Source organism: Corvus brachyrhynchos, unplaced genomic scaffold, assembly GCF_000691975.1.
Source record: "Corvus brachyrhynchos isolate BGI_N302 unplaced genomic scaffold, ASM69197v1 scaffold52, whole genome shotgun sequence".
Lineage (NCBI taxonomy): Eukaryota > Metazoa > Chordata > Aves > Passeriformes > Corvidae > Corvus > Corvus brachyrhynchos.
In genome coordinates, this window is record NW_008237221.1 from 1,415,014 (window position 1) to 1,441,759 (window position 26,746).

Here is a 26,746-nt window from a genome sequence, read left to right on the forward strand (position 1 = left end):
TGCAGTATACCTACAACCTCCCTTTCCTACTGTGAAAACATCTGTCTGACAGGCTGCAGCACAGCCCTCATATAATTTCAGACACTTGCAACTGAAAAACATAATAACCCAGGGCCAGGGAGGCAGAAAACAAGCCCAGAGGAGACCTAGAGTCAATTGCGTGGGTGAAGTTAGGCCTTGCTGCTTGGTTTTGAGGTCAATCTCCTTTATACTCAATAATCCCTCTTCTCTTTCTATAAAATTGTATGTAAGTAAACAGATTTTCATTTTGAGTTTAAAAGGCAGTATTTCTGTCATGTCAATTATATGGTCATTTTTTATGATTTTATTTTATTTAGGAAAATACAAAGAGAGATGAGTTAAGCCCAGGAGCAGCAAAGGGACTACATCAAGGGAAGCAATACTTACTGTTCTGTGGATGTAGCAGTGCTGCTGTATCACAGAGACAAACCTCTTCAAAGGGAACCAGGGAAGCTACAGAGACCCAGCTCACTCAGCCAGTTCAGCCTCTGGTAGCAGTTAAGGGCAGGAAAAAAAGCAGCCGTGTATTGACTGTTTCATTAATGTGCTGCTCCTGCAGCACAGGGAGAAATGCTTTGTGAACATAACAGCTCATATCTTGCTGCTGTCTACCTGTACATCTTCAGTCTCACTTTGTTCTGAAAATTCATTGCAAAAAATGTCACCTCCTTGCACCCCTGGGCACACACGCAAACGTGGCTGTACAAGGCCACAGTGCAGAATTTGCCTTTCAAGTCCTAGGCTGGCTTCTGCTCCTCCCAAAGCATCAATGCTTCAGGGAAGCTGGGTTGCATAGAATCCCTGAATTCCTCAAGACCTGCAGTTTAGGAGGTAGTTTGGCCTGCAGAATGCTGTCTGCAATGGCAAAAGAGATTAAGAGAATCCACAACCTATCTTCAGACTGGCCAGACAGCATGGATAGCTAGAAAAAAATAACCATTTCCACACAGAGTGAGAACCTGCAGCCTTCACTGTTTGGGACAGAGCCCACGTGCAACTCCGCAGTGACATTTGTGCAGTTCCTTCTAAGAAAGGAATTGTATTTAAAGTCCATGTTGAGGCAAGCAGAGGGGAAACAGCTTCTTATTTCTTAGCAGCCAGTAGTAAATTGATAGTGTTTTTGTTTCATGCCTTGGGGAGGAGTAGATGAAGGCAGAGCCCAACACCCTGGCAATGTGGGCTGTGTTCAGACCCAGAAGTGTGGGTTGTGCTCAGACCACCTACAAGAGGCCTCGCTCAATTGCCACGACTGTTATGGTAATTCAGGTTAATAGAGAAGGAAGACAACATACCCCTACAATCCAGGTCTGCTGGATCTTAACTCCCTGTGCAGACACTGGACGGGAGCAGTCGCTGTGCCTAAGTTAGGCACTTGCAGTAGGAGGGTACAATGAAGCCCCGTGTGCTTCTGCCTCATCTGCAGAACTGGATTGCTTTTTACTCAAGGAGGCTCGGAAATGCTGCCAGGAACTGATTAACATCTGAATCACGTTGTCCTCTGTCTGTGTGGCAGATATAAATAGGTTGCAGTAGAGGTGGGCTGTGTCCACAAGCACTTCTCTCCTCAGGAGATGGTCTTATCTACACACACACACAAAGTAGAGAAGACTCAGCCTTCTTGGGCAAACTTCCAAGATATTCCCCTTGGGATGAGGAGTTATCCAGCTGATCCTCTGCTTTGGAATCACCCCCTGACCCCTTGTCTCAGGATTTACTGCTGGCAGGCACAAAGCGACACAGCTCTCCACCCATTCAACCCACACAGGGCTGGACAGCTGAGGAACCAGAGAAACTGCACCAGCTCAAATTTGCTTTCAGTTTATTATCTATGTAGTGTCACTATAAAAGTCTGAGCTAATCTTAGCTGCATTATGGGCTGGTAGAAAGTATTCTATTTGTTATGCAAATAAATATTTACTTCAAATGTGGTTTCCCAAAGTATGGTCACCTTGCACGCATCTGCTTCCAAAAATGCATCTGCTTTACAACAAGGTAGTAATTATCCTTTCCTCAAGGGGGTTCAGTTTGAACCTACTATGTGTACTAGACTGCTGGCAAAGTTTTTAATTTTGGCTTATGATGTTTGTAGTTTTTGGAGGCACAGGATCAAACGCTTGAAATGCAGTATTCATCTGATACTACATACCAACCCCAAATACAGGTAGGGTTTGCTTGGTGGGCTTTTTTCTCCTTCAAGAACAGTTCTTTTCTCCCGCACATTTTTTTCCCCGTTAAAACATCAGTCAGATGAGTGGATAGATGCAGAAAATTAGTAACTTCATTTCACTGGTAGAATACCTTAGTGGAGTAACACAATAGCATTATCATCCTTCTCTTTTACTGGTTCTTCTTTTAATCTGTATGTCATAATAGTGTCATTAGAGGGTGACTTCATCTTTTTACCAGGCTATTTCTGCACTACTTAATGTCTGTTTGATCTTTCATTCAGATATCTATTACCATACGTATCTATTATAAGTTGAAAAGGTTTTTAGTCTGACATAACATTGGAGAGGAAGAAATGTCGGCTTCATTAAACCTCAGTTCTAAGATTGGAGGTAAATCACTTATTCAGAATACTTTTTAAGAAACATACTGAAAAAAATCTTATGAAAATATGTAGTTTTTACTTATTTATCTTCCCTCTTCTTTAATCTACCTCTTAATGCACTTTGCTCTGTTTTCTCCAGAAAGGGAGCAGTGAGGGAAACATTGCCTTGAATATAGAAATAAGGCAATTCCTGAGCTGGACTGAGTAGCTCAGTGAACTCAGGGCTGGGAATAAGAGAGAGGAGGAGGCTGTGGGGTGACATTGTTCTTTAGCTCCTCACACACCATGGCCCTGTATTGCAGTGGGTGATTAGAACAGTTCACCTGTAGTTATCCACTGCAAGGCAACACCTTTCTGCCATGATAAACTTCTGGGGGGGTTAAAGCAGCAAAATACGGTGTCAAGTCCCAGGGCCATCAAAGTCAATAAGGAGACTCCAGGTTTTTTCCATCTTGATCCATAACGCGGGGCTGACAGGTAATCTGGTGAATTGGGGCCTGATTCAGCAAGGAGCATAAGCAAATTCATAATTTACAGTGCAATAACCATCCCAGCAAAGCAGACAGAATGGCCACAGGGGTGATGTCTGTAGTTATGTGGCTTGCTGAACTAGGACTCCAAGGACACAGAGACAGTGATGGCTTATCTCCCAGGCTTTGTGGCTTTTCATCTACCTGACAATTCTCAGCAGTGGTGCCAAGGCTGACAGTTTGGGCATCAAACAGCACAAAACTGAAGACCTTTTGAAGCAGGGAAGTGCAGAATGCATACAGAAAGGCAGGAGAAGGAGGGGAGCTCAAGGAGCTGAAGCTCAAAGGTATTAACACAGACTGGCTACTAACTCTTATGAAAATTAATAGCTGATGACTCCACTTTAGGTTTTGCTCCTTTGAGGGGTCTGGCAGGTGACTTTTGGAGTGCAGAGGCTATGCTTTAGATATGAATTGCTACACAAGCAATTGTAGACTAGAACAAGGACTAGTTTGCAGACACCCTGCTGTAATTCCCTGTATAACTCTAACACTGCTCTTTCATTTAGCTTTCAGCGACATGTGCAGCAGTGTCCTGGTTGTCTTGACTGAAAGAATGATCCTGTGTGTTTTAGCTGGATCTTCTTTGCTACAATCCATAACAGATGCCGTTGGTGTTTTTGTTACTATCGCTACTCGATGGCTTTCTCCAACCACACTTCACATTCCTGAAGCTGAAAGGTTTGTTCTCTTAGCCACCAAGAAACACTACACTCTTATTTTGGAGTCTCCCTGCATTCCAAGATAGCACCGGCAACAGGGGACACACAAGGGTCAACAGCTCCTCATCCAGCAGCACAACCTCATTCATTGCAGCAAAGAGGTTCTCAGAGTTTGGGAATGCCCTGAAGAGTTTTACTTTCTGTGTCCCAAAATGGATGTCATTTGCTCTTTGTTCCTAGGCAACCCAGGGAGACACAGACAGCTCTCCTCAAATATTCTGCACCCAAATTGTCCCTTCTTGGCACTGAAAAATCTCACTCAGCTCACTGGGGGTCTTGAATTCACACTGGGCATCTTTGATTTTGTGATTGGTAATGGCATCTTTGTGCCACTGCTAGACTAAGGAAAACTGGCAGCAGGTTTAAAGTGTGGTGTGTAATGGCATTTGCAAAAAATTGTTCCCAAAACATTTTACTGTCTGGAGCAACTGGGAAAATTAAGGTGAGAACTTTTAGCAATATACACCTTCAGCTGTGTGAAATTCTGCCATGGATTTTGTTTCTGTTAACCTGATGAATGAGATTCACAATTGTAAATGAGGTCTGTACTGGGCCACAGATAATATAAACAATACTGAGATTTAGGTGCAAAATGAGACACTGAGGTGTTGTGACAAGATATTTCTAACTCCTGCAACATTTGTATATCGTTACATCTGAGATGTGAAGCCTGAATAGTTGACATACACTTGGTATGAGGAGTTGTCACCAGCTTTCGGGCATTTTTTTCCCTAAGTGTCAAAGTTTTACAAGCAGCCTGTGCAGTTCCTTTTCAGACTCAGCATATAACCCTGGCCATATAAAATGGAATGACCATGACACAGTGACATCTCTATTTACCCATTTCCATTACTAGAAATCAAAGATCTCATTTCCAAGTTATATGTGACAATATTGTGTTATTGCTTCCCAGCAGAGAAATGAGACACATAATTTTTCAATTCCTTTCCAGACCTGCTGCTGTACATTTTTTTGCACCAACAACTTTTTCATTTCCTGTTAATTGTTAGTCTAAGAGAAATAATTTACTCCAGGAGAAGCAGTCTGAGGGTTATTGTACATACCTAACACTTTATTGAATAATGACTGGAAACACATGATCTAGTATTGACATTTCTTAAATTTTGAGATTTTCTGTCAAGTATTATTTTTAAACAATGGAACTAGTTTAGAACAGCAGCTCTCAGTCTGTGATATACACTGAAAATCTGGTTCAGCATACAGAAAGTCACCAGTTTTTATACCTGTGCCTGTCCCCACAGCAGGGCCAGCAGGTCCTCACAATACTGATGCAGCATATAGCAGTAGGAGATTTTCTACTTTTGTAGATACACAACCTCTTTGGGCAACATAATCTACACTGATAAAATCTCTCTTCTGTCAGTGTCCACATGGAAGACTTTTTTCAACCTAATTTTGGCTGCTGCTGCTGCTGTGAATTTTTAATACTGCAGCCAATATAGCTGCTCTGGAAGAACACTGTGAGCCAGACCCAGCCTCCATAAATCAAAGCATGCCAAGCCCACGTTAGCTGAGCATCTGGATGGGGAGGCAGGAGATGCCTCTGGGAGTTACTCTGTCTCTTTGCAAGGTAGCCAGGAGACTGAAAGTGAAACTTCTTCGTGGGAGCTGCACTCTCACCATGTTTTTATTCTTAGTGGCACAGTGTGGGGCTGGCAGACGGTCCAGGCTGGACCCAGGGTGGGAAGAACAGTGACAGACAGAGGTAGTGAGTCCCCAGGTGAGAAAATCATAAAATCATAAAATGGTTTGGCTTGGAAGGGACTTTAAAGATCTCGTTCCACCCCTCCTGCCAGGGGCAGGGACACCTCCCACTAGACCAGGTTGCTCAAAGCCCCTTATAACCTGGTCTTGAACACTTCCAGGAATGGGACATCCACAACTTCTCTGGGCAACCTGTGCCAGTGCCTCACTACTCTCTGAGTAAAAAATTTCTTTCTAATATCTAATCTAAATCTACCCTCATACAGTTTAAAGCCATTCCTCCTTCTCCTACCAGCCCATGCCCTTATAAAAATCCCTCTCTAACTCACTTTTAGCCCCTTTTAGGCACTGGAAGGGGCTCTAAGGTCTCTCTGGAGCCTTCTCTTCTCCAGGCTGAACAACCCTATCTCATACATAGGAGAGGAGTCTCCATAGTAGAGGTGCTCCAGCCCTCTTCATGGCCGCCTCTGGACTCTCTCCAACAGGTCCATGTTTTTCTTATTTTGAGGTTCCCAGATCCAAGCTGGAACCCACCAGAGTGGAGTAGAGGGGCATAATCCTCTCCCTCAACCTGCTGGTCACACTACTTGTGATGCAGCTCAGGATGTGGCTGGGTTTTTTCTGGGCTGTGGGTTCACATTGCTGGGTCATGTTGAGCTTCTTGTCCATGAACACCTCCAAGTCCTTCTTCCCAGAGCTGCTGCCAATCCATTCCCTGCCCAGACTGTGTTTGTGCTTGGGGTTGCCCTGACCCAGGTGCCCTTGGCCTTGTTAAACTTCATGGCTGAGGGTGCACTCAGTCCCACAGCCCACTGCACCAGCATGGCAGCACATGTGAAAACACAGGGCAGAAACCTGAGAATGCCCTTACCCATGTACCCATCTATAAATAACGGGCATTTTAGTTGGCTTTTCCTAAAACACAGTATGCATAAGCCACATGGGTTGTTGTATTGGCACCAGTGTGGGAACAAACAGGGAGTCCCAACTTCCAAGTGAGTGGCCCAGTGAAGCCCTTTGGTCCAGGGTCAATTCCTAACCTTTGTCTCTCATTAAAATATCATTCAAGTGCTAAAAACGTTCTTCCCACTGGTAATATCATTATGAATGTTTACCCTGCCAGTACCTGGAAAAAATTGCTCTCTGAGGTAGAGCCAAATACCATTACTAGATCTCCAGAAGATTTGACAGTGAAATTAATTAGTTAATCTTTGTAAAGTGCTTTGAAGATGAAGAGCTCACTATGACTTTTAGGTAATGTTATTATAGGTTAGTGAGTCATTTTGTGAATTTAAGGCAGAGGGGTCTCTTTTGCAGTGTCTTATATCATGACCTTCACCGTGTCTGTGCGGCTGACCAGTCTTGTCCTGTTGTCTCCTGCACCCTTCCCTCTGTCTTAATTCTTGTGCTGCCTCTAATCCTGTAGGGCAAGCTCCATGGTCAGGGACTGGGCTTTTTGAGAGGAAATTTCCATTGGGTTTTGAGAATATTCTGGTAAAAATTGTTTTCAGCAAGTTTCACTCCTTGCCACTGCTTCCCTCTTTGCTGGGAAGTTTGCCATCTGAGCCTGTTTTGGCAGGTGGCTACTTCTCCTCTGCCTGAAGAGACTCAGACCCCGACATCCCCAGTCTCCCACAAAAGGGGAGCCCAATCCACTCTGGCTTGCTGCCCTGGGCCCCACCTGGATGCTCTCTGATCTGCTTGTGGATCTGCTTTCTCCTGGTTGGTATTAGGTCAGGGACTTTCCTCCTGCTCTGTGTTTGTGCAGAGTGCAGCACCCTGGTTCCCCACCAGACTCTCAGATACTGCTGTAATGCAGGTAATAAATAATAACAACCTTTAAACCTCTAGTGCAAATTACAGCCTCATGCAACACCTACGTAATTTGGTATAATATTAGCACAGTAGCTACCTTGGGAGAACTATATTCAGATAAGAGAATACACAATAATAACCCTTCCATTTGAAATCAAATGGAATTATTTAAATGACTACAGCTCCTTTTCTGCCACCGTGTGTTTTAAAGAAAAGTAGGAGCACAAAAGGGAAGGGAGGGTGACATAACTAACTGAAGACAAAAAGAATCAAACAAAAAATAGTAAAGTATAATAGTGATGTAATTTCTCCTGTGTAATACACAAAAATTCTTATGTCTGAGTTCCCCTTGCATCTAGCCCTCCATGATTACAATGGAGGTGATGAGCCCTCTCCCAGTGTTTATAGTCTGAGGTTCCAATCTTGCAAACATTTACATGCATGTTTAACTTTATGCACACAATTAGTGCAATTGAAGTCATGCCACTTGCAAGACAAGATGCAACAAGTGAGTGTATCAAACGCTAGGTGGGAAAAGGGCGGCAGACAGATGAAGGGTAGTAATGATAAGATCATGTGGTTACCTGGGCTAACTCTGCACGCTCAATGACTCCAAATGCCTTTTTTATTTTTGAATCATCACTTTAAAAGTTTTCCCTGTCACTCTATAACTGCTTGTTGTGACTCAGAAAATGCTGGGCTTACTCATGTTCATATAGTATGTAATTAGTGGACTTTTTCATTTTCCCTTCATAGAAATCATATCTCTCCAGCACTAACTAATCCTACTTTAAAAATAAGAAAAAAAAATGACCCCAAGCCTTTCTCATTTACTCTTCTGCTTTCCTTCAGTCTGTTTGTGTATTAACCTCCCCCTCTAGATACCTTCTCCAAATGAGCATCTTCTAGTTTCCTGAGGCTTTTCTTATCTTCATTGCAGCTGTCCAAGAGTCAAGATCTGAGGAACAGGAAGGCAGACCAAATATAGCAGACAGCAGGGTCCTGGAGTTGTGAACCACACATGGGCTGCTCCAAAAAACAGCTTGGCCTTGATCTATCCCTCCCAGCTCTTACCAACCAACAGAACATGGGGAAGCAGACCATGAAGTCTTGCAGCACCAAAATTAATGGCACAGCTGGGTCAGCCAGGAAGGGCAAAATAGTACTGTGTGAAGACCACCTTGTTCTCACTCTTCCTTGCTCTTTGGGGAGATGGGAAAGGCCTTTTGGCAGCTAAATCTCTCCTTTGAAGATCTTCCAAAAATGCTGCTTCCCCACAGACTTCCATGGAAAGCTTTGCAAAGTCAGATTTAGAAGAGTTGCCTCTCTACACACACTGCTGATACGCGAGGCACATCTGTGGAGCAGGGAAGTTGTTCAAAGTTGGATGGACTTGGGAAGACAGTTTAGTTTACACGTAACATTGTTATCACATAAATTGGAATAATTATCACATTTGTGTTGTATTTTCATGATATTTGCTTCACTTAAATTGTTGTTATAAAATAATTTTATGAGTTATGTTGCTATACTCTGCGGCAATGTAAGGGAGTTTTCTGAACTCAATGGTGGGGCCATGTGATTTAATTGCCACACTATTTGTTAATTAGTCTGGGTGAAAATGCCAGCACCTGAGTGTGTTTGGAGAGTGGGCGGTGAGAATGTAGCTTTCTGTGAAGTAGTTCCAAATGCCAGAGAGCTTGAATTTGTGGTTCTGATTTCTTGATGTTCTGACTTCTTTAGCTCTCCCCGCCAAATAGCTAGCATTCAGAGTTTTCATGGGCAGAGTTTTGCTTGTGTATCTCATGCATCTGAGTGGAGGAATGTTGATCTGATTCATCACTGGATCACATCTTGTGTAGTGCAAGTGGGTTTGGATCACTCTCATACCAGGGAGGTGGTGTTTTATGCCACACTGCAAGGGTTTGAAGGGCTCAAAACAGAGGGGTCACCGCCAGCCCCCTCAGTGTCTAGCTGTCGTGCCATAGAGCAATTTGCTTGGTATCAGAGGTAAACTTGAGTCCATGTGGTCTTTGAGTAAGTTTTAGTGATCAGGTGTATACCTTGCAAAGTCTTCATATAGTCTTGGGCCTGCAGGAGGATCTGGCCAAGGCAGGAACACCAGACAGCAAAGACAGTGTTGCTCATGCACAGCTTGTATCACCCACAGATATGGGTAATGGTATATAATAACACTGGCTTTTTCAGAGACATGTAGCACTTTAAGGAAGCTTCTGATGGGGCCCAAGGAGCTACAGGTCCTTTCCTGGCTATTGATCTGGTTGTAAGCAGCAGCAGCCACAAGGCTGTCAGTATTCTCAATGTTAATATACCCAGGCCTCGAGCTGCAAATTATGTTTTACATTATGCACGTTATTTCTGGGCTAAGAAGTTTAAAGTTCAAACATCAGATGAGTTGTGTATTTCAGGGAGCAGTAAGGGTATGCCCTACTCCCCTGTTCTTTCTGATGTTACAAAGCAGACTATGGTAATCTCTGAGCTGGCAGAGTCACTCACAGCTTTTAAACAGCATGGATGAGAAAGTAGCCATGCTTCTGTCATGTTTTGGAAACACAGGATAAAACACTCCCTACATAATACATGTTTTGATGACTTCAAGGCTTAAGGAAGACAAGCGGATCTAGAAAGGATCTCTTTGCTGCATCACAACAGACAAAGCAACAGCCTGGCAGGAGAATGACTTGAGGGAAAGGAAGTAACAACCCAGTCATGGACTGATGTCTCCTTCAGTGAAGTCCAAGGCTTCAGGAAAGATTGATTGGCTCAGGGCAGGATGAGAAAAGAGTCCTACTTGTGAGCAGTCCCTGTCTGCCCAAGACCCAAACTGGTTACACACAGATACTAATCACACTGGGAATATCTGTGTACACATGGGGGGTTATCTGGCTCTGGTTTTGTTTTCCCGAGTTACTATTTTCAGCCCAACAACCCACCATAAAGGTATTTCAGAAAGGAAATGCTGAAAAATATCTGTAAGATCCACTCATTACACCAATTTTCTTACATCCACAGGAATGGTCTTCCTTTTAGCAGGTGGGTAAACCCTGTGTCTATATCATCACTGTCTTCTGCTATACTGGCCATAGATGGCAACAGTAAAGATGACATAAAAAGAAGTCACTCTCTTGGACCAGCAGGTGAGAAAACTGCTGAGTTCTGCACCACCCTAAAGGTAATTATTTCACTGGCATTTCAGAGCAGAGTCTGCCTATATGAGAGGGAAACTGCAAGTCACCTGTGCTTAATATTTAAGTTCACATTAATTTATACACAGTGTGCTAAACCGTGCCCTCATTTATATGCACACTGCCCCACAGTGATTATGCAAGAGAAACTGAGTGGAGAATTTGATCTAGTGTGATTTCAAAAATAGCACCATGAAGTTAAATTGGTACAAATGCAGAGGGAGTAAATCCACAGAAGAACATAATGTATAGTATAAACCAGGAAGTTTTGGTGATGATGCTGTCAATGAAAACTCAACACCTGGATGGGTCCCCTGCCCATCCCATAGCAAATGCTCCCAAACATTCTCCTGTCCATCACATGTATGCGAAGCCACCAGTAGCAAGAAAAGGCAGGATGCTCATGGGCATTAAGAAACCTTGTAGGATAGCGAAGCTCCAGCTGAGGAGCAGAAAATGAGGGAGAAAATAGGCTGCTTAATCACCCTGCAGATAAGGTAATTGTGGCTCAAATTCACAAGTGTAAGGTAAAAATTCACTACATGCATGAAACGAAAACTATTTTATTTCATGAAAGCTGGCAGAGTGATTCAACAGTGGCTTAGCTGCTATGACACAGTAGAAATAACCTTTCTTCTGTCTGGGTCTTAGGAAGTATTGTGTTTCATCCTTGCTGAGTGACCTGCATTTCACAGGTCAGATGTAAAAATTATCCAAGACTCAGTTCTCTTGCCCCTCAGCATGCTGAGGGTTCATTAGAAAGGGTGCCTGGTGCAGAGTGTACCTGGCACCCAGTACTCATTTGCCCTTCCTTGTTCACAGAGCTGTCCAGTTCCCTGTGTGCCTGACCGCTGGCCAAGACACCATCCAGATCCAACACCTGCAGAAAGGGGAGCTCTTCCCTTCCCTTTGGATCAGCCAAAGTGGTTCTCGTCTTGCCCTGCAGGCATGGAGCAGTGCAAGGAATGAGCCAGCCAGACCTCCTGCTCCATCTGGGACACAGTGTGCTGGTAGTTCTGTGGGGTAGGAAAAAGTTCTGTTCCTAACAGTGACCCTTGCTCCAACCTGTGTCTATTGATGCCAGCAAGGGCAGCTATTGCTGGGGCAGTGCCTAGAAAAGGTCAGTGCATTCTATTAATAGGTGACTGAAAAAGGCAGCATGAACCTCAGCATTGAACATTTCTCTGTTTGTTTGGTGTTAGCATTACAGCCTCGTGTAAAACTAAGTCATTGAACTGCCACCCTGACTCGGCCATAAGAGTTTGAGTCTCATATGCAACACTGGGGCCCCATCACAAGTGATGGTACTTCAGAGGGTATTTCTTACCGGCACTGTGCTCAAATTTCTGCAGTGCTGTGCTACGTGGTTTCCAAATTGAAAATACTCTGGTGGTGGAATAATACTTCTTCTTTTCCAATCTTTTGTTATCTCCAGGTGCGTAATTATATTTTATGGGGACATAATAACATGGTATCTTATACACCATTACGATGTGTGAGGTTTGTAAAATTTAAAAAAAAGTTCACTGAAAGGACCTCAAGACATTTAAATATCTGGCAATGTGGAAGGGACTCATCACATCTAACACCAGCCACCAAAATGGTATATGTTTAACCTAAGTGAGCCATCTCACATCCCAAAGGGGAGCACAGCCCTGGCAGAGGGCAAGGCATCCTCCCTGCAAAAGGCACTGTCGCTCATTCATGGAGGTTTCTGACTCTTTCCACTGACCCCAGGTGCAGCTGAGATCCATGGGTTAGATGAGACACATAAATTTTAGAGACCTAATTTATGGGATGTTGATCCAACACTAGGGTGAGATGTGGTACTGGAGTTATCTGTACAATACTGTTACAGGAACATGTAAGTAGTAACTAATGCTGCCTGCATGTATATTTGAGGCACTTTTAAAATTAAAACTTAAAGGGTTAGGAGTCAAAGTCAGTGACTTTTATTCTTCTCCTTGACCTTGATGCAGCTGAAAGCAATAGAAGAGACACTTGGTTTTAAAAACAAAAACTCCCAGTCAAGGCAAACTCCTGGATGCTGAAGGTTTTGCGTAAGATCACTGTGGGAGCTTCAGGCAGGTAAACAAGTCACAAGGCAGCTTAGGTGTGTAAAATTACTACGGATCTCTTGAATTAGGTCCAACTCATCTCCTTTTTATATCAACATAGGGCCCCATAGGCCCAAGGCTGTGCTTATGCTTTTCCAGCATAAGCATTTTTCTGTATGCAAAAGCTCCATCTGACCAGAATGTTATGGATATAATTTCCAAAGCTTTTTGAGATCCTGGGGTTTAATGCAGTGCATAAATGTGAATGCTACTATTGAAGCTGCTGAACTACTAGGAGTAGAACTTTGGTGACACAGAAATAGATGTTTGATAATTATTCAATATGATGGATCAGTTAACGATTCTCTTGTGAGTAGCCAACAGCTTAAATTTGCTACAGCCCAGTCTTTACATTTGGGGCTCTCTCTCCTCCTCACCTTTCCTGGAATGCCAGCTATGATGAGCAAGCTATTTTCAGTTTCTTATTAGGAAGCTGCCTTTGGATCAGTTCCTACACTACTTAGTATTTTGCCTGAGTAGCAAATTCAGGATCTGGCCCTAGGAAACCTGTTCTCTTGGCACATTCTCTTGGCCAATGCCTTGTTAGCATAGTTATCTCTAATATCTGCTATGTGCTGTCTGCAGTGGCCTGTGTAGGCACCTCTAGGAAGATGGAATTGTTGTGACACTTGTCTCACAAAAGAGCCTCTCCAGTTCTTCACTTTGAAGGTCCACTAAAAGGTGTGTCTATGATGACACATCTGCTCTGGTATTATTTTTTTCTTCTTTCTCATATTAAAAAGTACCGTGTTAAGTTCTTGTCGCTGTGCCAGGACGTCACTCGATACGTGTAGAGGAGAAACAGTTTAAAGCTACTTGACTAACAGTTTCCTCTGTCAAATATGACATTAGAGTTATGATTGTCTCTTTTTTATCTCTTCACTTTGATGACAGGCTTATCTGAGGTAGTGAGACAAAGAGCTGAGTTGATTCAGCCTAACATGCTGTGCAGGTGAGAGTTTTGAGATCAAGTACAGCTGTTCGAAGGGCAAGTCCTAGTGCTGAATGACAGCTGCTTTCATCAGAAGCATGGCTTGTTTTTTCTTTCTTTCTTTTTTTTTCATTTTCTTTCTTTTTTTTTTTTTTTTTTGACAATGCCAAGAAATTTGACTGAGGCTTAAGGAATGTACAAGCTTAAATATCAAAATGTGACTGCTTGTGTAATAATGTCAGTCTGAGCTACTGGCTCCTTTTGATATTTTTAGATCAGATCAGATGCTCTTAGAAAATCAAATGTGTTATTGCTGATTCTGGTCAGGAGTGAATTTATTTACCAAACTTCTGTGTGTGAATCTGACAGTACAGGATATCACACCTAGTGCAATACTGTATGGAATATTAACATTTTGGATTTGTTGCTAGGAAAGGGCTGCAGCTTGTTCAGTTCTCTGCTTTTCAATCAGCACTTTCCATGATCACACTTTTCACCATTTTTTGCGGAGCAAAGGGATATTCCATACCTTCTCCTTCCCTTTCCCTGGCACCCGACCTCTCAAAACCAATTGTCAGTGATTTGATAAGTTCATTAGCCCACTCTCCAAGAGCCCTCAGATAGTGTACATTATTGGGACTTTTGACATGTGGCTATTTTGAATTTCCCAGAACACTCCCATATGCAGATGCAGCATGAGGTTTTGCAAAAAAAGCACTCAGCCTTTACTGCATGAACAAAATCTCCCATGTAAGCAAGCAAAGAGGTATGTGCTTATCCGAGTATTTATCTATGCCTGCAGGTATTTGAAGTTTGTGAAGGAGTGCAGGGTTTGTACATGCACCAGTTGGACTATACATACACGTTATTAAAAGCTGGATATAGCTAGGGCTCTCTCTCAGTCTGCCTATCCAGGAAGGACTATACTTCAGGTTTTCTTGTGTTCCTTGAACAGAACAACCTGATTTTTTTCCCTACTCTTTCCTTTCTGCTTTTCTGCTGTGCCACAAATATACTATCTTCCAAAACCATCAGGAACATGATCACATTCATGCTTTTTACTATTTCCTCTTGCTTCTCCCCAAAGACTATTCAAGCAATCTAACTTCCTGGAACTGATAGATCCTGGCCATGGGATGTTGGAAAGTCTTGAAGATAAAGACATTACTTTTTTTCTATAATAAGCATGTCTCTGTAGAAGTACTTTTCCAGTATGGTTTTCTCACCAGCAGGAGACACTACCTTTTCTGCCATGAAAGATATAAGAGCTTAGGAGTTTATCTTAGGTGAAAAAAATCATTCATGTCAGCCAGTAAAGACACTGGAAATAAGAAGAGTATTTGTAGCCACTACAATATTCTAGTATATGGTACTTTTGCAGCTATTGATTGATATTCGTTGAAACCTAGAGAGAGTAGATTCTATTAATATCAGATCTAGCTATTAATCTCTATTAATATTAAAACAGGACTGAAAGAATCATGTGAAGAAACTCAGGAAAGTCAGAGGGCTTTTTCACACTGTAGCAATGTATAATATTTATACAAATACCTACTGCACAAGAAGAAGAGAAAAAATGCTGGTGATTCTCTGTTTCCATATATGCATTATAACTTATTATATTATACTAACTAAGTAACAAACTTAGGGACCAGTACACTTGAGGAAGAGAGTTATAGCTGTGAAATTATCTGTGTGTGTTAGGAACTTACCCAGGTCCCATCACTGTAGTTATGCAAAGGGAAATCCTACATTCCATGGGATCCTGTTCTCACACCGGGGGCCACTAGTGCCATTATGCCGTATCTTCCACCTCATGCAAGGCCACAGAATGTAAAGAGATATAGGAAAAGAGAAGTATGTGTCTCATTTCAAAACCTCTCGGAGCAAGGCTAATTTAATTTTATTTTAAATAGGAATCTGGGAGAGCAGCCACCACACACTACTGCAGCAGTGCAGGCTTGCACAGGAACTAGGAGTCTAGGCTGCAGATAACTAATACCATTTTAGTGCCATTGAAATTTGAGGCACTGAGTACCCAGATGCTTTTGAAAATCTCAGTATGCCTTAATGTGCCCTTCTTGACATCTAAATATCTTCAAAAAATATGGCCACTTTTCTTCCAACAGAGACTTTAAAATTTTAGATCCTTTCATTATTAGAGTCAGAGTGGTAGCTAATTGTTACTGAGGAGCTTTTCACTGTGGCCAAACCCAACAACAACAAGCAATAAAAGTCTAATAATGCAAGCGATCGACTGTGTATTGAATAATTCTTCTGAGAGCACAATGCAAATAGTACAGTTCTGGGCATACTAAAGAGAGTGAAAGATTAAAAACCTAAATGAACACAGAAAATGTCTGTCACGTCAGATACATCAACTCTGTCAGTCCAATACATACACTTAATTAAAATGGTTCAACCATCTGTCCAAGAGGGTGCATGGGAAAACTTTAATTGATCGTCTCAGTTTTTCCAAGCGATCAGGAAATAGGGCTAAAGCTAGCTCTCCTGGAATGGATTTAAGAATTATAAAACTGACAGTTGGGGAATTTTCTGCTTTAGGTATTTTAAGCCTCTCTTATTTCTCCCCACGACTTTGACAGAATTAGACGATTCAAAAATATAGATGCATCTGAAGTACCAAGAAGGTGAATGACATCCCTGGGTGACAGCCAGGCCTTGTGCCTGAGGGGTGATGTGCTGTGAAGAAGGGTAGGTGCTTTCCTGCCCTCCCTGGAGGGCACTGCAGAGGAGCAAAGGCAGCTTTCGTTTTCCACTGGGGCTCTCCAGGAGCTCAGTGAATGGAAACAGCTGAGAGGACATGCAGGATTCCTCACTGCTTTATTCCTCACCTGCCTCTTGATCGGGTCTCTGCTCTGGAAAAAGATGCAAAGTCAGAGTTCTGTTCACCAGAGTGTAGCCACCTCACCTGGAGTTGTGCCTAAGGTGGTGGATCCTGGAATAAGAGTCAACTCATCTTACTTCATCTGCCTAAAATATATCAAACCTGAGCTGGTCACCTTATGAAATCAGTGAAAGGCCCCTCTAGAAGGTGAGTGAAGCTTTCTGCAGCTGGTGCTGCAGAAATATACTATATAGTTATTTTCCCTAAAGGACAAGTTGTAATCAACCACTGAAGACAAGAGACCTCCATTCATGCTCATCTTCATGGCCACTAGTTCACCCAGCCCAGACTCTTCTTGGTTGTTTTTTCCTAAATTCAGTCTTGGGGTTACAATATAAGGTGGCTTTTTTATCTTCTCCTTTGCAGCACCCATTGCCCTCTGCCATTTATTAACTTCCAAAAGATGAGGTTCTTCTGTCAGCCATCCTCACAGAAACATCCTAAAAGACAGTTTGACCAGCTTCAAAGGGGGAAAGTGTTACAGATTCTTCATATGGAAACTTCTGTATGAAACAAAAAAAAAAAAAAAACAGTGACTATTCTCTTGCCAGCTGGCCCAGGTCCTTCCAGCTGATACTGTATTGTCATTCACCAGCCTCTGAAATAACAGCCTCCACTGATGAAGTGAAGAAAAGCTCCAGAGAGCAATCATTGAAGCAGGGATAGCTGACACAGGAGCAATCCCTTTTGTAATCATCCCCTTAGGCCTTTCAAAACCAGGATGGGAAGGGCTTACCCAAGGCCCTCTCACCAGCCTCTGTGCTGTTATCATGGCTGCCTACTGTCTCCAAGACACACTGGCTCCAGCGGTGTTTTATATTCCTTGTTGTGGGAAGAGGTTTATGCCTCCCCATTGCTTCACTAACAGCTAGAGGAGATGGCTGAGCAAGCTGAGCAGTGGTGGGAGTGAAATGAGTACTCCTTCAGCCTGCTCTGTAGCCTCAGGAAACAGCAGGGTTGGGGCACACCCTGCTTGAGCAGGGTGGGTGGGAATGGAGCTTCAGAAGACTGTCTCTATCCCTTCAGACCACTAACAATCTTGCAGTCCACTCAGGTGTTTGCAAAATGGCCAGATCCCAGGCACCTTTGGTATCCTTCTGTGAGCTGGACGCAGCCACAGCAGCTGGTGAACACGCGTGTGTGCTGGTGGGAGGTGTGCATGTGATGGCACTGCCGTGGGGTTGAAATACACACCAACACTCCCCGAGTGCCCTGGGAACACAGCTCTCTCTGTGGCTGGCTGGTTCAAGACCTCAGGTCCATGAAGAAGTTTTAAATGTTTGTTGTGTGTGTGCAGGGAGCTCGGTGACTGGCTAATGGATGTAAGGTGACCCACAGCGTGCTCGAAACAGCCAGTGACAGAGCACTTTCAGAAGTGTTCCTATGTTGTGGGGTGTAGCAGTGTTTTTTACAAGTCTGTCCCAGTCTAGCTACAAAAGTTCTTAAAAAATTTGGGGTGACAGCAGTCAGGTGGAAAGTTTCTGGGAAGGTTCATGAACTGGGACGCTCAGCTGGGTTTGCTTCCCTGATGCACAGAATAATGTCCTTTGATGTTGTTAACCTGCCCTTGGTCCTGTCTCCAGCCTCTCCACCTATTCTCTCTTCTTCTCCCACCATCCACCTTCTCCCCATCTCACTCCTGAGCTGATATCTCTGCCCTGAGCATAGAGCTCTGCCCTGTCCTATACAACTAAATTGTGGCTAGCCCTGCAATAAACTAAGCCAAAAGCCATGCATGTGTGTTTTAGCAGTGCCCATGCCCTACACCTGACTGCCCACTCTATACCTTTCTCATGTGAGACTCCATGAATGAACCCCACTGTTGTCCTGCTCTGGCTCTCTCTGCTTGTGCTGTTCATGGCACCAAAGGTCAAGGTGTGGTCTCACCCAGAGAACCAGTTTGGGAGCAGATTAGATATTTTGTCTGTGTTTGAAAAGTGGGCAACTTCCACTCCTGAGCATCATCCCCCATGCCTGTTGCACTGTCCCAGAAGCTCCCAGTGACAGTAAATTTCCTCAAGAATTGTTTTTCAACTTGGTGGCCTTTTCCCAGTGGGGTCATACTATTTATTTGTGTTCACTGAGGCAATGCCTTATCTTCCAGACACGTGAAGCTTGATGTGTTATTATCCTAAACTAATTTTCTCATTTAATTTCAGGAATATAATTGTGTGATTTGTTTGGAGGTTCCTGCTTCCATTGAGAGTAGCTACTGTTTGCTGAAATTTACACTGTATTATGACGTCTCATTTTTCCGATTAAAAATAGATTGTCACCATCTCAGTCTTCTGGTGTACTGATTTAGGAGTTAAGCTCTCTGGGTAAACTAGGGAGAGTTTACAAGAAGACATATCATCCTTAATATTTAAAATACACTTTAAGAGGAATGACTAATTGTGTGGGAATAATGTCATCACCATGTTTGCATTATAGCTCTATGATCAAAGACAGACTTCTAAGATATAATCTAAGCTCACTTAAATCCTAATGAGAAATTACACGGGAATGTTGGTATTTCAACTATCCACAAGAGTAGCTGAGCTCAATTATCCCAATGTCATAAGGGATTTGTTTGGATAATTGAGACTTCTGACCATTGAGACAATGTTCATTGTAACTAATAGGCATGCAGGGATAAATCTCTATTTTGAGGAAGAGGGAATTGTACGCAGATACAGCTTTGAATTACCAAGCTGTGCTGTAAACCCAGTTTGGATTCCCATGGATCTGTGTGGTTAATAAATAAGTAACAAGGTGGGCCTGGAACTCCTCTGAAGAATTCATCAATTGGTTTGTAAACACGATCAAGTTAGTACAGAGATAAATGGCTCCACCTGTTACCCAGCCCTGAAAAATTTATCAACTTGAGATTAAAATCTCTTTGCCTATCCTTATGATGAAGTTCATAATTATGAAAAAATGTATCATATATTACTCGCAAGTCAAAACAAATACTATTGCTTAGATTAGTGGACCAGCACAATTACACAAGTCTGCCTAATACTTTCTCCTTGTACTAATTAATAGGGTGCGAAAATGTACTGAATTCTTTGTAAGGGTGAAGCCTTTTTACACTTGCTAAAGACATCTGTGTCTTTCTGGGTCTCTTTGAGCCAATGTAGCTATTGGGGCCAGCTGGGCAAAATTCATTCCATGCTCCTATGGTTTCAGAGTCATCCAAGACAATAGAAAGTATGGAGATGAGAGCAGAGATATGGGCAAAGAGCTCACTGTGTTTCCATCTGAAGACTGTGAAAATAGGTCAAGTAGGTTTGTTTGTCTGTTAATGAAGTCTGTCAGAGCTTTCCCATTTCTTTTTTAGTAGGAGGCTCTTCTTGTAACACCTAATAGCATCTGACTGGCTGAGAGAATAAAGCAAGTGCTGAAATCTTTTTTAAGAGCTCCTTAGGATCACATCTCTCGCTGAATGTTCATAAAGATTGTGTTCAGAATTTACCTCAACATTTTTGAAGACTGGTTCAATTAACAAAGATTTTAACATCCTCTACTGGTATTAATAAGCCAACAGCATAGAGAATGCAAAAAACCCCCAAAACACAGAAAAATGAAGAATATTTTGCTGCCTCTTTAAATTCGTGACACTTCTGTATCTTGTGTACTGCATGAACTTCTGGTAGCTCCCTGTCTCCCTGGTAATAAGAAAAGGAATAAGGCTTACTGGAGTGATCAAACAGCTTGCATACAAACAGAGGCTGAATAAACATGGTTCCTTTAATTTGGACAAGAGAAGATATGTGATAAGAGATCTAAACATATGTGAATGCTGTGATGAAGAGAAAGAGGAAATGATGAGTCACTATTTTCATAATGGCAGCAAGTTCAACATTGTAAAAGGAAGATTTTTTTTTGCGCAGTAGAACCATACTAACCTGTTGCTACAGGATGTGGTGGAGTGTGGAAGTGCAGTAAGTTCAAAAAGGTTAGAAAAATTCCAAATGAGACAAAACAGAGAGTGATATCTATTAAAACTGATGATCCATGTGTAGCTCTGGTTAATGGAAACCTTCATCTACTGATTGCCAGAACTGGAGATCAGATGACATGGTAGCACTACGTTGTACTTTGTTTCTTAGGCCATTTCCTAGGGATCTAGGCAGGCCAGGACACAGGCAGCAGGACTGTTAATTTATTATTCTTGTCCCTGATATGAGTTTGACCTGGCCCAGCTATGGGAAAGCTTTGTTACCAAGGTTGTGCACAGGAATGGTTTGGGTTGTGCAGACCAGCAGTTACTCCCTATGGGCAGTTTCAATGTGGCTGCCTGTTTGGAGGGAAGACTCTGCCTCCGTGGAAAGCAGGATGGGCAGTGCTGTTGGCCTTGGGGCCCGGGAATGTTCCCTATCTGGCTGAATTTGCAGAGAGGTGTTGGCAGTGTGACTGTCCTTACATGACTGACCACAAGGGAAGCTCCTATATTACAGAGTGAAGGAAACCTCTTAATGGGACCTTCTGAAGGCTTCGCTCATGAACATGAGTTTCAATGTGAAGTAGAAGATGTTACTGAAAAGTGAGTTCCGGGATTTCAATCTATGGAAAGGTGACTTCTGAATCCCTAAGAAATGCCCAGATATCAGGAGGCAAAATCAATGAAATGTGGGTGCCTCCTGAAGAAGGTGGCAGCAAAGGGTTATTTAGAATTTGTACCATGGTTTTTTTCATGAAAGGTAGGAAACTAAACGAGTCCTGAACACATCTTTTAAGTTCTCACTTGAATCAGTTTGAAATCGTAATTAAAATCACAGCTGACCAACCATGGATTTATCTGGCTTCCTACTATAAGGTTCAGAAATTACCATGGGCAGTATATGGCACAGTGCCAGTGCCACACTCTAAATTAACTGGGAGAATCTGATTTTGCACTATGTACCACTCTACTATTAAGAAGATGGGCAGACATGTTAGACAGGACTTGTTCCCACTTGATTGATCTTGGCTCTATACTATTTTGGAAGTTAAGTACTTTAACCTTTATCCCATTGCTGCTTGGTGTGATGTAACAGTAGAGCTCTTAAGTGCATTTCTTGTCAGAAGCATTTTGAATCATGCACAACTTAATCGAGCTATTAAAAAATAAAGTTTCTTCTCTTGCTTAGTCTATTTTCCATCCTCAGTGACTAAAGTCCACTAGTAGAAGTCAATCATATTAAGGAGGGATTGGCTTCTTGCCTTGGTTTGCCTCATGGAACCACAGCCCACCTTCTCTTGGTGTGCATCTTGGGACTCTAATCAGCCGGGCTGCATCACAGCAACACACTAGTGGCATCGTTTGAACTTCTAGGGTCCTACCTGGCACTTTATGACCCTACAGTGTTACTACAGACTAACAAAGTTTGGCAAGGAAGAGGGGAATGGCTGGGAATTCACACAGTCTCTGTGAAGAAAGCAGCGTCCCCCTGGTGGGCTCTGTTACTTAACTCACTTTAAGTCCTTCAGTTTTCATGTTGCTTTTCTTCTAAGGAAACCACACCATAGATCTCCTTCTGCAACATCACATTCACTCTTTATGAAGGGCCATGGGGGAGTGTAATCAGATCACGTCCAATGGCCCTTTGCTTGAGAATTGGTACCTTCAGTGTCATCTGCATTGAAGAGATTGGTGGTGAGGCTGAGTTTCAAATCTGACAGAGACTGGATACTTGTCCAGTCACCTGAGAGGGACAGACACAAATTCTGAGTTATATGTTTAATCTAGATAGTCTAAGCTAAACCTCTATTTCTGTCTGGGATCTGAATAAGGCATGATATCACCTTTTCAACTTATGATTCTTGTTGTATCTTAACTTACCTGAGTTGCTTTCAAAATAATGCTCTTCATGCCAGATTTGTCCCTTTTCTGTTCTAATCCTTGGGTCATAGTGGAGGATATGCATCACCCTGGAGATGGCATCATTAGTTTCTACTCTGGGGTCGGGAAGAGGCTTATCAGCAGAAGGCACCAGATACTATTAAGCCTTCAGATGTCATGGCTACCTTCCTTCCACCTTACTTGTGGAATTGCCTTGGGAGATTTAATGGAGAAGAAACTGGAAATCTTGCATAGCTGCAACTTTTTTTTAGCAAATTGTGAGATCCCTGGGTTTCTGCATCTTCCCTGGGAAGTATTTTCATCCTCAGGTTCCCATTTGAGTCAGTCCACAACAACAAGCAAAGGATGAGACTTCGCTGAAAAAACAGCTGTGGAAAGAGAAGGGAAAATGAGTAAAAGGCAGAAGAAAGTGGGTGAAACCAGAAATACATCACTAAAGAATAGTGGTGTAATGATGAGAATCAGGAAATAATGCAGGTTGCAGGAGAGAAAATGGGGAGCAGGTTGAGAGAAGAGCAAGAGATCAGAAAAGAAGTGAAAACTAGATCTACTTTTCCCTTTCTGCCAGGCTGTAGCACATAAGCTAGGAAAAATTAGGATTTCAGTGTTGTGCAGCACAGAAGACCTCTTCTACAAAGTTCTCTTCTCTAATGCTGCAAGAATTGGCTGCCATTTGCCCTCAGATCCCTCTCACCCACTGAGAATCGCATCTGAAAGACAAGGTGAGACCACTGCGCTTCCGCTTGTTTAACCAAAGCCCATGAAGAAGACAGGGGAACCTGGTGCCCTGAATGGCTTCAGACAATCTGAGCCCCTGAGGCACTCACCAGGGTTAAGTACAGAGGACAGGAGAGCATTGCTTCCAAGTGTGCTGTCCCCAAAGATGGGCACATTAAATGGTTTCATGCCTGTGAAGGAACTGGCTGCCTGGTATTCCTGTGTGGGAACCACAGAAGGAAAGCAAAACAATGGGCATTTAATGCAGAGGACCTAATGTGCCATTCGTTTATCACTTAGCCTAACCCAATATGATATATTCCTATGCCTTTATCAAAATGCTTATGATGCATTTCGGGACTCAATAATGAAAAAACACTATAGGTGTTCTTATTCAGTGATAGGTTTTAACAGGTTATGTGGGTTACATTAGTGTAATTCAGTAGTAATGTGTTACTGATTCATCTCTTTGTAACATAGGTCTTGGAATTCTTCATTTGGGGGTCATGTAGTTCTGGAGAAAACATCTGTGGTTCTCATTTTCAGACACTAGAGGAGATGTTATTGCTGCATCTACTGTGTGTGCTGGCCAAAGCTTAGACTTCTACCTGCCTGGAATAAGCTTTAGGCTCTCTCTCCCTCCAGAAAAATCACTGAAAAAATGGAAATCCTTACACTGAAAGTTTATCCTCAGTTAGTACAGATCATCTCCCAATCCTTCCCACTAGCTGACTTCAACCTGGTCACCCACAGCCTTTGCAAATGATTACCTTGGGTTAGGCACAATGAAGACTTAAACATGTTTTTCTCTTTTAAGACAAGCATTGTCATTTTAAACATTGCTGTGGAGGAGGCAGGATGCTGATGCACTGAAATGTTTTTGACAATTTTTTTTTACAATTAATTTTTGGAGGGGGTTAAGGGAGATCCTCCATCATGCATTTAACTTGCCTGCACGCCATCCCTGAACAGAAAGTGCCTCTGAGGGTTCAGGATAAATAAAGAGCATGCAGGCCTATTTTTAGACTTAATTTCGTTGCTTGTTTCCTAGGCATGTTTTGTGATTGAATGATCTTTTATTTATTTTTTATTAGGATATTAATTAACAGCCATTTATTTTTTTGAGATTCGTTTCCTCCTCAGACACAAACACTGTCTGCTCCCTTTTTCTCTTAATGTATGAACCATTTGCTACATGCTTACAAAATGATATCAAGTGTAAATCTAGTCCTGATAAGCAACCTTGACAAGGAAATTACTTAGCATTCAGTGTTCATAGGAAGGGAGGGTGGGAGAAAAAGAGAGAGAAGGAAAGAGAGAGAAAGGATAAGATCTCAAATGAAATGAGCACAATGTGCTGCTTTAGGATTGGTTCTAGAGCAGATAAGCTTTCTATTCCTCCATAAAAAGGTCAAAGAGTCTCAGCATCAAAACTGTATTTACCACATTTTGCTGTCATTTTGTGAATTGATCACACATACAGTAAACAAACCTTTGTAAATATGAAATCAGATTAGAATTTTCAGGTTTCTCCAATGCAACATTCTCTATAAAATGGTTGGACATTTTTCTTAGACATTTAAATCCTATGCAAATAGTTACAGCAAATACATGAATCAGAAAAATGCACTTTCAACTGCAGTGACCACTCCTTTCTGTATCTCCTTTTATTTGAAAATAGGCAAACACAGGACTGGGTTATTTCTATTTGCTTTTTCTGTTGAATGTTTTTAATGGTTTGTACTGACAGAGGAAAAAAAATGATGTTTAGTTAAAGTTGCTACAACCCACAAGTGGACATGTCAAAACAAGCTATAGAAAGTTACTTTTGATGTGTTTTATTGAGATATCTATGGTACTTTCCAATTGCTTTATGCCAAAAAAGGTAGCTCTACTCAAAAATTATTTCTTTTGAAAACCACAAATACAACTTGTCAGCCTTTTAAATGTGCTCCAGTATATTTAAAGAGATCCTTCTTAAACTACCAGTTGTCTACTTCTGGGGAAAAAAAAGGCAAGTAATACAATAAAATCATGTCAAAAATCTTTACATGAAGTACCTGATTTCATTCAGGTCACTGTTATTTGTATGTGTGCATACATCTGGTTTTATCTTCAGTAGCTGCATGTGCAGGAGTTAAAAAGTAGCTGTGCAGAAAGGCAAGTTATTATCTCAGTGACTGCAAGTGCTCTGAGCCAAAACTACAGAATATTTGATGACGCTCGGGTGTCCTTTCTCTTTTAGGATTCTTCCTCTCACTGCAGAGAAGTAATCCAACCTCAAATTTTCCAGTATTTTCTGTTTCCTCCTGGTTTAATCAGACCTTAAAACTGCTAAACTGCTACTGAGGGGAAAAAAAAAAAAACCACCAAAAAACTCAGTCTCTTTCCGTACACAGAGATATGGTTTTCCCCACCTTAAACATACATGGTTTGAGTTCAAAGGCTCAGCTTCCTGAGTGATAGTGAAGGTCTGTTGTTTAGCCAAAGGATCAAGAGGATACTGGGCTCTGAGATGTCAGAGAGCGTGTCTAGGCAGGGGTGGGAGGTTTATCAGTGGAGGTGGGAGGGTTGGTAACCTTGATACTTAATTACCCCATCTTATCCACGGCTGCTGTAACCACAGGGTGAGAAAAAGGGAAGAAGAAAGCCTAATAAAATGGCTTGTGATTTTACAATGAGAACGTGTGTGAGGCTGGGTGCCTGTGCTTTCCCCTCTTGCTGTGGTGGAGAGCTCCTCTGCCAGGGCCCTGCCCTTTGAGGGAGTATAGCCAGCTGAGCCAGGAGCCTCAGGAGAGCTGCCCTTGCCCTGGGATGCTGATGGACAGAGGAACACACAGAGCCCTGCTCGGTAGCACCGGGGACATCCACCAGGCCTAATGGAGAAACCAGATGTGATGCCCAAGGAAGAGTCGGACACCACCAGCCCTCCAGGAATATCCACCAAAGCAGTGCAGGTACAAGCTCAGATTGAAAAAAAGAAGCTTGCAAGGATGGGAGCTTTCATGGGAAGCTCAATAGTCCCTGAGATGTAGACTTCTTCAACCTGAAAGAACAACTCTTTCTGAAAAATGTGGATCTCAAAAAGCCCTCACACTGCCCAGGAGCCTCTGCCTGAGTGAGTGGGAGACACTTGAGCCTGGGCACCCTGCAAAAACTCATGGGTAAAGTTGGACAAGGGGTTTGTGGTCACTCTTAGAGAAGGCATGCATATATCAGCCTAGGAAGAGCTTCCCTAATTTATTCAGGGCTGGGAGTCCTGGGCTGAACCTCTAACTCTATCTCCCCAATATCACACTGTTAGGGTAGCTTTTCCATGCCATACTTGTTCTCATTACCCCTGTCAGAGGGTGGCCCTCATTCCCAAGGCTGAATGGGTAGGTAGACAGTGCTCTCTGACATGAGAGGTAGACTTTTATGCTTCTGTATCTATGTACGTGTGTCCTTGCATAATGAGTTCTGCTTTAGAAAGAAGTACCTAAGACATAAAATCCATCGTAATAGCGCAGGGTGGAGAAAAATGAGAAGAGGAAAAGTTGCAGATCACTTTAATTTTTACAAAATGTTTACCTGTGTTTTGATAAAACTATTGCCATAATGCGTTGCAGTCTCTGGTAACTTACACAGCTTTTAGTGCACTAAGATGCTGTGATTTTCACTGTTTTCATAGAATTAT